Source organism: Phocoena phocoena, chromosome 10 (assembly GCF_963924675.1).
Source record: "Phocoena phocoena chromosome 10, mPhoPho1.1, whole genome shotgun sequence".
Classification (NCBI taxonomy): Eukaryota; Metazoa; Chordata; class Mammalia; order Artiodactyla; family Phocoenidae; genus Phocoena; species Phocoena phocoena.
The window spans coordinates 27292185-27304630 of NC_089228.1; the positions used below are offsets into that span (position 1 = coordinate 27292185).

The following is a 12446-nucleotide window of genomic DNA, read 5'->3' on the forward strand; positions in this document are numbered from 1 at the left end:
TTTTCTAGGTTGATTGTAGAAATACAGTCAGGCATAACGTTGTCTCACCAGGTCTTTTTAATGCAGTGTAAGTTTCCCTGTTTATTAATAATTGATTTACGTAGTCCTCCTATAAAATGCTAGCAACCTCTTTAGTCACGCACCTCAGAAAAAAGCTAATCAGTCCAAAATTAACTGCTGATGGGAAAAGAATCCTCAAACTGTTTTTCTTGGTATTTCAGATATGCAGCTGTACATTTTTTCATCTGCATTTTTGTCATTTTTTTCCTAAAAAATGGCAAGCCATTGTAAACTGGTTTCAGTTGCTACAAAGATAACAGTTTATAATATTTGAAACAAAAGATTCAGAGGTTTAGAGCAAGAGAATATGCCGATACGTACAATAACCAGGAATCTAAACTATATTAAAGGTGCTGAATTCTTAAAAGAGAATCCGATTGCTGTCGGACTCAAGTGAGAGCTTGGCCTCTTTGAAAATTATTGCTGACTTTTAAAGAAAATATAAAACATGGAGATGAGTAATCTCCATATTCCTAAAGCAGCAGCTGAAAAGGAAAGCACAGCCCGAGAAATAACTCGAAGACAGTGATTTAAAGCTTGAGTGTCCATAAATCATGCAGATAGCTTCTCCCCCTTTCTCTGGTGATTAATTCACTATCTTCCCTGAAACAAAAACACGCTTTTTGAAATTAGAGATCAGATCATCAAGAGAAGCACCTAAGATTTCAAGGTCTAAACAAAAATTAATTTATTTTCTTTCCTCCTTGTACTTCTTGAAGACACAGACTGAGAAGAAAATCAGGATTAAAAGAGATGTGCTTAGGGTGAATTCATCTGCTTAAACCTCACAGGCTCGGTGATGAGTGATTAAAAAGCCATCTCGAACTTGGATGGCATCCACATTGGGGGTAATGCTGCATCCACACTGGCTTTCTTCGGGCCCCCGTGTTACCGTGAGCCAGGCCCAGGGAACATTTGACTGGAGATGATACGTGGATTATATAGGTCAGCTATACACTTAATCTGCCTTCTGGAGGATTAAGTATTTGCAGATTGCCTCTGCATTTGGCTTCTCCGTGGCAGTTATCAGATCAGGAAAGGACCCCTCACCAAACTGCCTCGTAAGCACTTAATCAGGCAGCGCGGTCAGGTTCGGACGGGGCTGCTGCTCCGTATTCTTTGCCTTGCACAGATTTTAATTTGCTGTTCCATTATCAAATCGTATATTTGTCCACTTTATGTGTCAGCACAGTAATTGAGTGTGAATATGTCCCTTTAAAGGGGTAATTTGAAATATGAAACCTCTGCCTATGAAAATATATTTGCTGTATTTATATAAGACGCCACAGATAACCTGATCATTCATAACCTGATTAAATTACAAAAGCACTACCCATGTGAACGTGTATCGATCAAGGTAGGAGCCATCCTGCTCAAGGAAGTAAGTACAGAAGAACAGGCAACAAGGAAAGCATTACGTTATTAGGTGATATCTGTAAGGTGTATGGCCAACTGTCCAGCTGAGGGAAATTACTTTCCAAAGTACAAAAGTGGGGAGAAGTACACAAGATTCACCAATATAACAGGTTGCGGTTCTAAGGGCTGATTAAAGAAAGTCACGGCCCATGGCGTTCAAGACACTGAGACGGTCTCCTCTATAAGCAAGAAGCAGGTTTGGTTGCCCCTTCACGGGAGCTCTTGTGTAGTGAGCCTGGGCCTTGCTTCTGGAGCCTTCAGACTTCACCCTTGATCCTTACAAGCCGGGTGACCTTGGACAAGGTATTTAATCTCTCAGAGCTTCAGCTGATTCATCTACATAACAGAGATGATAATAAGCAGAACCTTCTCATGGAGTCGTTATGAGGGTGAAGCACCGTGTGCTCCTGCCAGCATCGCGCTACGGAAGCATTTGGTAAGTGTCCTCCGCCGTGGCCACCACCATCATCGCGTCGTCATCATCATCATCGCCGTCAGTGAAATGGAAAGGCTTTTCCCAGGCATCTTTTTCTTCTTGTTAAACAAAACCCCATCTCCATGCTAAGGTGCTGTAAGAATCTCGCTGTCACTTTCAGGCATTAACTCCAAGCTTGCTTAGAATTACATGACGTACAGCAGCCTAGTACCGGTTTGCTTTTGGTAAAACGTAGTTCTGAATCAAGCAGAAGAGTGATGGTTAGGGCTGGGGCTCTGAAGTAAGCCAGACAGGAGAAGGGATCCTGGTTTTGCCACTTCTGAGCTGTTTAACTTCGGGTGAATTAGTTAACCTCTCTGAGCCTCAATTTCCTCAGCTGTAAAGAAACTTACTTCTTACAGTTTTTGTGAGGACTAAATAACACAGTGGATATAGACTGGCATAGTTAAAAATTCGACAAGTCTTTTATCATCATCATCATCATCTCGTAGAAGTATTTGTTCCTTACAGTGACATTGAAATGACCTAGCCCTACCCCCTAAACAAAACCACAGTGCATGGGCAAATAAATTAGAATTGACCTTCTGAACTTGAGGAGTTGGGGGGGGAGGGGAGGATGATTAATGCCTTTTAGTATTACAGACGAAATAAATTTACATTGTAGACATTTAGAAAATACAGCTAAGCGAAAATAAGAAAAGATTACATGCCCAGCAGACATAGATTATTCCTTGAGTGTTTATCCTTTGAATCTTTTTCTATGTGCTTATATACTTGACGTATTTTTAACCAAAATAAGTGAGCAAAAATTGCTGTTTTTAAGTTAATGGTCTTGATTTTCCCTGCGAATAAGTGTTTGACTAATACACTGTCCGTATTCAAAGCTGCCCACTCGTCCCCACAGTATCCTTTATAGTTGGTTTTTGCAACCCAGGCTCCGATGCAGGGCCACGCGTCGTATCTGGTTGTGATGCGCTTTCGATTTCTTTTTACCAGCACTGGCTTTTTTCATGATCCTGACTTAAAGGGACCACCATGCCAATTGTTCCACAGACTGGAGGAGTTTATTACTATCTAAACATAGAACTGATTTCAGGAGAAAAAAAAATATCTAGCTGAATTCAACCAAGTAGCTCTTTTGGACATAATTAGTAAGTCAGCATAATTCAACCAGGGTTTTTTTAAGTTGTTCTCTGTATGTAAGGAAAAGTTCTGAAGCTAGTTTTGTTTTTGTTTTTTTTTAAAAAAAAAAAAAAACAAAACACCTAAACAGCAAGAAATCCACAGAGGTCGGGGAACAAGTTGGCCATATGAAGAGCTACAGGGATTTTATTTCATGTACTAAGGCACAGGTGTCTGAGCTGGATGGGTCAGTCTGAGGTCCTGGTCCAGTGTTTCTTGTCTCGCTGCCACTGCTTTGGTGAAATCTTGATGAGGAACTTTCACTCCCACCTGAGATCGTTAGGAAGGTTTCTTTGCTAATTCTGCTAGGATTTTCCCTGAGGTTATCAATGTGAAATTAAGCCCTTCAGTTCAGTCTGAAGCTGAGCTTTCAATACTCTTCAGATCAAACTGTAATTGAACTATGACCTCGACTCTATCCTCCTCAATTATGAGGCTACAGAGCCTTTTCTCTGGGCTGCTAGGATAGCCTTCAGAATCTGTGTGATTATATACACTAGAACAGGAAAACAAATCCGAAATGGACCAGGAAAGACAGTTAGGAAAGGAGAGACAGTTGACTTTTTTCCACCTAATTCTGAATCTCAAAGTAAATTCTGGCAGTTAAGTCCTGGGCCATGTGTCATTCCCCAAGAGTGTCATTTCTCAAGAAGAATATGGAAACTGGACAGAGTCAGAGGGAAATGAGATGTGAAAAGCCTGTCCTCACCTTGATTTGTAACATTATAAGGAATATAATACACACACACGCACACGCACACACATACGCACACGCACACATCATTAGGGTTTGGGTTCTTACACGTGAACCTCAGACTCAGGACCTTTCCAAGCTGGAATTATAAAACAATCCAAGTTCACCTTCGTGACTTTTATCCTCCAGTGCCCCTTAAAGACCCAATGCCTTCATGATTTCCCTACTTCCCATCATGTAAATCTGTTTTTAGCAGATGTGCTGTTTCCTCCCCTATTAAGGTAAAGAAAACTTAGTGCTGGCCTTGTTGGGGTATTTGCAATTTTAACAAAATATTAAGCTAAAAGAATGAGGCGCTAATAATGGAAGTTTTTGATCTCTGACGTGACAGAGATCAAAGTAAAGCAAGCTCTACCAGGATGGGAGGGGATGGAAAGAGGAGCGTTTCGGTGCCTCTGATGCCCTATTGCAATGACTCTCATATTCACATATGCATCCTCTTGCCCCGTGACCTTCACACTAACAAGTAAATGATAACAATGCATTATTTTTCTTTTGGAGTCTTAGGTATAGAAACACATTTCTATTCCACATGGACAGCCTTTTCTTCATGCTTGGGCAATTTGAGTTTTCAGCAGTCGTTCATGCAGAAAAGATAAGGGGGCATTAATAGATTTGGATTAATTGTATCAAATGGGTTGTTACCATCCAAAAGGAAGTATTTATTTTTTTTTAGTGTCATTGTTACAGATTTATATTTCAGGGCCATGTCTTCAAGTAGTTCTTTCTAACCTAGATGCTGCTTCTAAAGCCATTCACAGAGATAGGCCTCGTTTACTTTCAGGCAAACCTGAGATAAAACCAGTCTTGAATTTTCTCTGGAGCTTGTGTGCAACAAAGAGTCTTGCTAAGTGTCTTTATCAGAACAGCTTTCTGTGTTCCACGAGACATTTGGTGAATACAGTTAATTTGTTTTCTTTTCCAGTGGAGAATGTTCCAATAATCATTGTAAGAAGCCAGGCTGATTGCTCTGTTACATTAAGGTCACAGTATCCTTGCTAGCATGACCCACACAATACTTTTGTGTCTTAGAAAAGGTTTGTTTTTTTTTTCCTTACGGCAGACTTATGGCATGGAAGCAGTAAGTGACAGACTCTTACACACACACACACGTACATGCACGCACACACACACATGTACACACACAGTAGCCAAGGCACATTTTGTGGAACGAATATTATCACATTGCGTAGCAAGATACGAGGTGTACTGAATCCTCAAATACTTCCCATTATTTAACCAAGTAACTGTTTCCCTCCTTGCCAGGCTCTGTAGAGGCTACTATCAAAAGATTTCACTGTCTCTTCATGGCTAGCATCATAATCGCTTGCCCTAAAATTTTTTAATGAATGAACTTAAAATATCATCTAGGTTCTTATTATGCAAAATGTGGTCCGTCGACCCTCAGCATCAGTCTCCACCGGGGGTACAGAATCTCAGCCCTAACCCCAGCCAAAATGGATCCGAGTCTACATTTTAACAAGAGCCTCTGTTGATTCAAAGGCACAGTAAAGTTTGAGAAGTACTGGGTGAGATCAGTGACTCTCTTCTATGCCTGTGAGCCACCGTAAGAAGCGCATTTTACATTGCAACCCAGTGTGTATGTACACACATATACACACACACACATACACACATACGCACACACACACACACACCAGAAGTGTATAAAACAATATTTACTCTCTATGTGATGCAGTCTGATATTTTCTATTCCGTCTTTCAAAAATCTTGGTGGTAACCAATGCGATGGTTTCATCACACATTGTATGACGGGTAGGTTGTAATAGGTCCCAACCCTCAGAGAGCAAAATTTCTTACCCTCGCCACTACTGACATTTCGAGGCAGTTAATTCTTGGTTGCTGGGTGCTGGCCTGTGTATTGAAAGAAGCTGAGCAGCATCCCTGGCTTCTACCCGCTAGACGCCAGTAGCAGCCCCTTTTCTCAGCTTTAATGACCCAAAGTGTCTCCAGACATTCCCTGATGTTCCCTGGGAGGGGGAGGGGGGACTGAAATCACTCCTGAACCTGAAATCACTCTTGAGAACCGCTGCTCTGGATGAACCAGGAAAGAGGTATACAAGGGAGCGCTACCTCTCTGCATGTCACATGTCCCTCTGCCACCACCATCACACACACTCGATGAGTATGTGTAGCATCAGCAACGACAAAGTGACCACTTATCAACCTGGGAGTTGGCTTGGGAGCCGTACCGGTCTTGGAAGTAGATTATGTTTGGGGGGGCTTCATGCAATGGTAGGGCAAGCTGGTGAGACATCCAGGACCCTTTACCCCTCTCACCGTGTCTCCCCAGAGGAGTCCCGCTCCGAGCCATGGGAAGGAGCCCTGCGTTAGATCAGCAGGACGGATTCCCGGTTTGGCCTCCCTCAATTGGTTTGCTTTTTATGATTCCACCAGGATCTTGGTTAAAAAAAAAAAAAATCGCTTCTACCAGGTGGCTACAAGTTATTTTTGTGCATCCAAAAACCTGAAAAGAAGGCTCAAGTTGAATACTTCATTCATTCCAAATTCCCAATTCAGAAGAAAACAGTTAACAGCCTCCTGTTGTGTTAAACTCCTGCCGAGTTGACTAAAAATCCAGTTAATGGAGTCTAGCGATTTGCCACCAGTACGAATATTCCTGTAACAGGAGCCTTATAATGATATGATGCTCCCTGCCACATTGAGCTGCCTTGACTGCCTTCGGCAGAATTTTTCACTCTAACCATTCCTGGACTAACAGCCATTATGCCAGCAAACCTCCGGGTCTTGCCCAGGATGGGATTATTATTAATTACCAGATCTTCATGCCAACCAGGATATAAGAGCCCCTCTCATTTTGTGTAAAAAAAAATATTTTTGAAAAGAACAAGTAATATGTAAAGTAAGCAAAGTTAAATTCATGAGTTCTCTCTCATGCAATTCTCTAAGTCACTTTTTTCTCTTTCCGTTTGTCTTTTTTAAAAAAAAATTTAAGTTTTTTCTACAATTTTAAAGGTTACTTTCCATTTACAGTTATTACAAAATATTGGCTCTATTCCCCGTGTTGCACAATACATCCTTGAGCTTATCTTACACCCCTTTTCAGGAAGAGAACCATCACTTCCTTTTGGTCAGAAAATTCATTATTTGGCCTAGGGAGCCATCCTGTTAAAGGGAAAAGACCCAGCTATTAGGTGCCTCATTAGTTTAGGGAGTACTAGTCCAGTGTTTTTTACCCAGAGGTGATTTTGTCCCCCAGAGGACATTCAGCAATGCCTGGAGACATTTGTGGTTGTCACAAATGGAAAGATGCTATTAGCATCTAGTGAGTAGAGGCCAGGGATGCTGCTAAACATCCTTGGATGCACAGGACAGCCCTCACAACAAAGAATTATCCAGCTCAAAATGTCAATAGTTTAAAAATCCTTCGTCTTTAATGATATGGGTAATTTGAGTTTAAATATTGGTATCAATCATGAGCATTATCTGTGGATCATTTTCTCACCAAGGGATTCCAATTTCTTTCTTTAAGAATACTCCACTTGGGAGATTTATCAGAAACTAGTCTCCAAAATCCTTTTGACAAACTTCATCCAAAGACATCTTCTTAGGGTCTAAAAAATAAAAACTGAAGAATCATTAACACCTACGTTTCTCAGCTTGAACTTAACACTCATCCATGCATAGTTCCCATGAAACTTCAGTACTTCAATAAAAACTCCGATCTTGTCAGTTAAATGTATCACCACAGCTTCCTTCTACTCGAAAGTGCCTTTTTGAGTTTTAAGGAACTGGCTCTTTTACATCAAGCAGACATTAAGAGTGTAGGCTTTGTCAAAAAAAAAAAAAAAAAAAAAAGAGTGTAGGCTTTGTAGTATGACAGCCCCAAGGTCAGTTTCTGGGTCTGCCACTTACTAGCGGTATGACTTTGGGTTATTTACTTAATCTTATCAAGCTTTGATTTCCCCCTCCGTAAAAATGGGGATAAAAACAGTACCGAGTTCTTTGGATTAGGAAAACTAAATGAGGCAATGAATAAACCATAACGATGCTCGGAGCACATAAATTACTGCACAAATGTCCATTCTTGCTGTCGTCTTCATCAGCAGTGGTAGTAACGTGAAAACCAACGCACATCCTTGCCTAACACTAAGGCAGGCTTTGCACAGAGAGGAGAAAAGTAGTGATGCATTCCATGCCAACAGGAATTTGAAAAGCCAGAGATGAAATGGTCAGAGAATATAATAGCAAGTAACAAAGAGCCCAGGTGTGCTACAGGATCCCTAAAGAAAATCTTTTTTTTTTTTTAATTTTTATTGAAGTATAGTTGATTTACAATGTTGTGTTAGTTTCTGGTGTACAGCAAAGTGATTCATTTATATAGAGCGAATTTTCAGATTCTTTTCCATTATAGTTTATTACAAGACACTGAATATAGTTCCCTGTGCTCTACAGTAGGACCTTGTTGTTTATCCATCCTATATATAATAGTTTACATCTACTAATCCCAAACTCCTAATTTATCCCTAGCCCACTCCCGTTCCCCTTTGGTAACCATAAGTTTGTTTTCTGTGTATGTGAGTCTGTCTTTGTTTTGTAAATAAGTCCATTTGTATCCTATTTTAGATCCCACACATAAGTGATGTCATATGATGTTTGTCTTTGTCTGACTTACTGCGCTTAGTATGAGAAACTCTAGGTCCATCCATGTTACTGCACATGGCATCATTTCATTCTTTTCTATGGCTGAGTAATATTCCATTGTGTATATATACCACATCCTCTTTATCCATTCATCTGTCGATGGACTCTTAGGTTGCTTCCATGTCTTGGCTATTCTAATTAGTGCTGCTGTGAACATTGGGGTGTATGTATCTTTTCGAATTAGAGTTTTCTCTGGGTATATGCCCAGGAGTGGGATTGTTGGATCATATGGTAGCTCTATTTTTAGTTTTTTAAGGAACCTCCATACTATTTTCCACAGTGGCTGCACCAGTTTACATTCCCACCAACAGTGTAGGAGGGTTCCCTTAAGAAAATCTGCTTTAAGACAGAACAAAGTCCCACTGGGATGGAGCCCCAGAGATAGTGCCCCAGAGGAGGCAGCCTGGGGCAGACATCTAGGATTTGGGGAAGAGAAAGAGACAGGATTCTATGTTTAGGTACTCTGCAGGGAGACATTATTGCTTCCTCCGGGAGCGTCCCTCACTCACCAACACGGTAGCTTCAGCAGCTCGGCCGGACTGTGCTTTGTAGAGGTCCTTTCAGAACTTAAACAGGTGATGGCTTCACCCGGGTTATCGTGATTCCAATCTATGCACCTGGATATTTGCTTTGTCGGCATTTATCTGCTCCGTAATCTTAAGGGCTAAATTCTTTCTATATTAACAGGTATTGTTTTGTCTTTTCATATGTGCTTCTTTTTTTTTTTTTTTTAAGAGGGTTACTTTTTTAATATATAAATTTACTTATTTATTTATTTATCTTTGGCTCCGTTGGGTCTCTGTTGCTGCGCATGGGCTTTCTGTAGTTGCATCGAGTGGGGGCTACTCTTTGTTGCGGTGCGCAGGCTTCTCATTGCGGTGGCTTCTCATCTTGCGGATCGTGGGCTCTAGGCGCGCAGGCTTCAGTAGGTGTGGCACGCGGGCTCAGTAGATGTGGCTCACGGGCTCTAGAGCGCAGGCTCAGTAGTTGTGGCGCACAGGCTTAGTTGCTCTGCGGCATGTGGGATCTTCCCGGACCAGGGCTCGAACCTGTGTCCCCTGCATTGGCAGGCTGATTCTTAACCACTGCGCTACCAGGGAAGTCCCTAATATGTGCTTCTTAACCAGGGGTGTACATCAGAATTACTTATGTATTTTTGTAATCCATAGTTTACTCATACTTTTTTAGTTTCACCTAATGTCCTTTATCTGTTCCGGATCCTATTGATGATATCTCATTATATTTAGTTGTGTGTCACGTTAGGCTCCTCTTTGATAACGTCGTAGATTTTGAAGAATCTTGCTCAGATATATTGTAGGCTACCCCTCTGTTAATTATCTGATGTTTTTGTCATAATTAGATGAAGCTTTGGGATTTATATGTATTTTTTATTTTAAAAATGTATCCATCCCAGCTGTATGCCACAGATTCTGAGTCAGTGGATCTAAGATAGAGCTCAGGCATCTGTTTTTTTAAACAAGTCCAAGGGTTTAATCTGATCAAGAGTCACTGATTTAGAGCAGTGTTTCTCCACGATGGATGATTTTGTCCACCCAGAGTTTGTCTGGAAGTGGTCTGGAGGCGTGTTTGACAGTCACAACTCAGGGGCTAGTGGGGAGGGATGCTACCAACATCTAATGAGCAGATGGTAAACATGGCACTGCCCAGGACAGCCTCCCATGACAAAGAATTATCTGGCCCCCAATTCCAACGATTGCAAAGTTGATAAATCCTGACTTAGTCAATAAAAGATACCGAAAGACATGTTTAGTTCTACTGTTTCTATTAATTCTTTCCTTGTGTCCAACAAAACAACTTTATAACCTTTTTATTTTTATATCTATAGCAACCATACCAAAAGATAGGAGAAGGTACTATTATTTCCATTTTTAAGAGAGGAACCTAAGGTCCAGAAAGAGCTTGCCCAGGACCCCAAGGTCCCAGGGACACCATCTCTTGAAACTGGCTTTTCCATCTCCTGCTCTGTGAGAAAAGTGATAGCATCCATCTGATTCGCCGTTGCATCCCCCCCTCCGTATTCTAGCATATGCGAATCCTCAGTAACTGTGTGTTAAATAAGTATTGATGAATCCCTAGCCTATGTTGTGCACCTTGTTGAGGATATTTTCTATTTCAAATTCTAAGTCAAAAATAGTAATTAAATCCTTTAAGTGTCTCACTATGGATTTTTGCAATTGTCACCTGATTTTTTGTGGAAGCCTTGAATCTATAGTGTTCTGGTTAATTATTATTAATATTATTATTTTTTTTTTTTTTGCGGTACGCGGGCCTCTCACTGCCGTGGCCTCTCCCGTTGCGGAGCACAGGCTCCGGACGCGCAGGCTCAGCGGCCATGGCTCATGCTCTGCGGCATGTGGGATCCTCCCAGAGTGGGGCACGAACCCGCGTCCCCTGCATCAGCAGGCGGACTCTCAACCACTGCGCCACCAGGGAAACCCCCGTTCTGGTTAATTTAATGAGGAATGAATTGTTTTGGCCCATTTGGTTTTTTGGTTAATTTGAAGATTGATTGGAAAACCGTTTCTCGTTCAACCCCTACTTTTGAAACACTTTCTAAAATGTCTTAGTTCTGTTTTCTGCCTTACTGAGCGTTTGAAACAGAATCTAATTCTCTGCGTCAAGATCTTTCAGGATTCTGGCTTTACCCTACTTAACCCCAAGTGACACTATCCAGTCATGAAGACGTAAAAAGAGTGACTTATCCAGTATTGCCCTACTAATGACTTCCCCCGCTCCAAATACAGTGATCCTTCTATCATACCCCATGAGGAAGATGGGCTCAAATGTTTATTAGCCAGAAACACATTCTAAAAGCTGCTCTTTTAATTCAATCCCAAAGAGGACTTTTGGAGGGAGGGCAAAGGACAGCTTTCTCCTAAAAGACAAATGCAAACCAGGAGAAAGAACCCCATGAATTGAGGGGTTTAATAAATGGCTGTTTAATAATTACGATAAAATTTCTTTAGACCTCTTTTATGTATATTTTCTGACGGTACATTAGCAATAACCACATCATCTTGTTAAAGGCGTTATTTCTTTTAAGTCTTCTTAGCAGCTCTAGGAGGTGGGTAGCTAATGATCACCATTTTATAGCTATTGAGGCTGATGAGAGCCAGTATTGATCGGGTACCATCTGTGTACCAGGTACTGTTCTAGGCACTTAAATGTAATCATTCATGTACCTCTCATAACTTCCTTGTGAGATAGGTTTTTACAGATAAAGCAGTTGAGTCGCTGAGAGGTAAATTGACTTCACTAAATTCTGAAGGCTGGGAAGTAATCAATCCTAGATCAAACTCCTACCTTTCTGTTGCAGAACAGACACCTAACCATGATGTCTTTCCAGAAAACCTACACTCTTCGAATATGTGCCCCCATCCCCCACTCCAGTGAGTTCTCTGCATCCCACATTCATCTACCGGGGATGTTACTGTAGCGATGTCACTATTTCGTGCTTGGTACCACAGCAGTACTCAAGACAGAAATTTCGATTGTGACCCCCTGGTAGAAAGCGGCTTATTAGTCATGGCTTGTCCACTAACAATGATGGGAGTCGCATAGCTAATCAGGCAGACCCCTTAAGGAAAACTCAACCCTGCCTCTCCTGAATGGGAGGACTTTGTCACCAGGCTCGAGTTCCAGCGACACCAGCAGATCCTAGACCTAAAAGTGGGAGATCCCAGGAAGCGCTCCTATACCCACTTCAGGGTGAAACCCCATCCTCAGAGGAGAGGGACCACAACACAGTGGGGAAGGTTGCATACCATATGTGCCGCAAAAAACACTTCTGCCTAGGCCCAACTAAGGGGTGGGTTTCAGCTTTCAGTCTATATCTCCCTCTGTGTTCTGTCTAAGATCTCTTATCCCATAAGAATAAAGTTTTGTGGTTTA

At 41.5% G+C, this 12446-nt stretch overlaps 1 protein-coding gene across 14 annotated transcripts in view; it reads left to right on the top strand.

Moving 5' to 3' along the window:
- Nucleotides 1–12446, top strand: part of CADPS (calcium dependent secretion activator) — a 478500-nt gene that overhangs the window by 442096 nt on the left and 23958 nt on the right. The window lies entirely within an intron of this gene.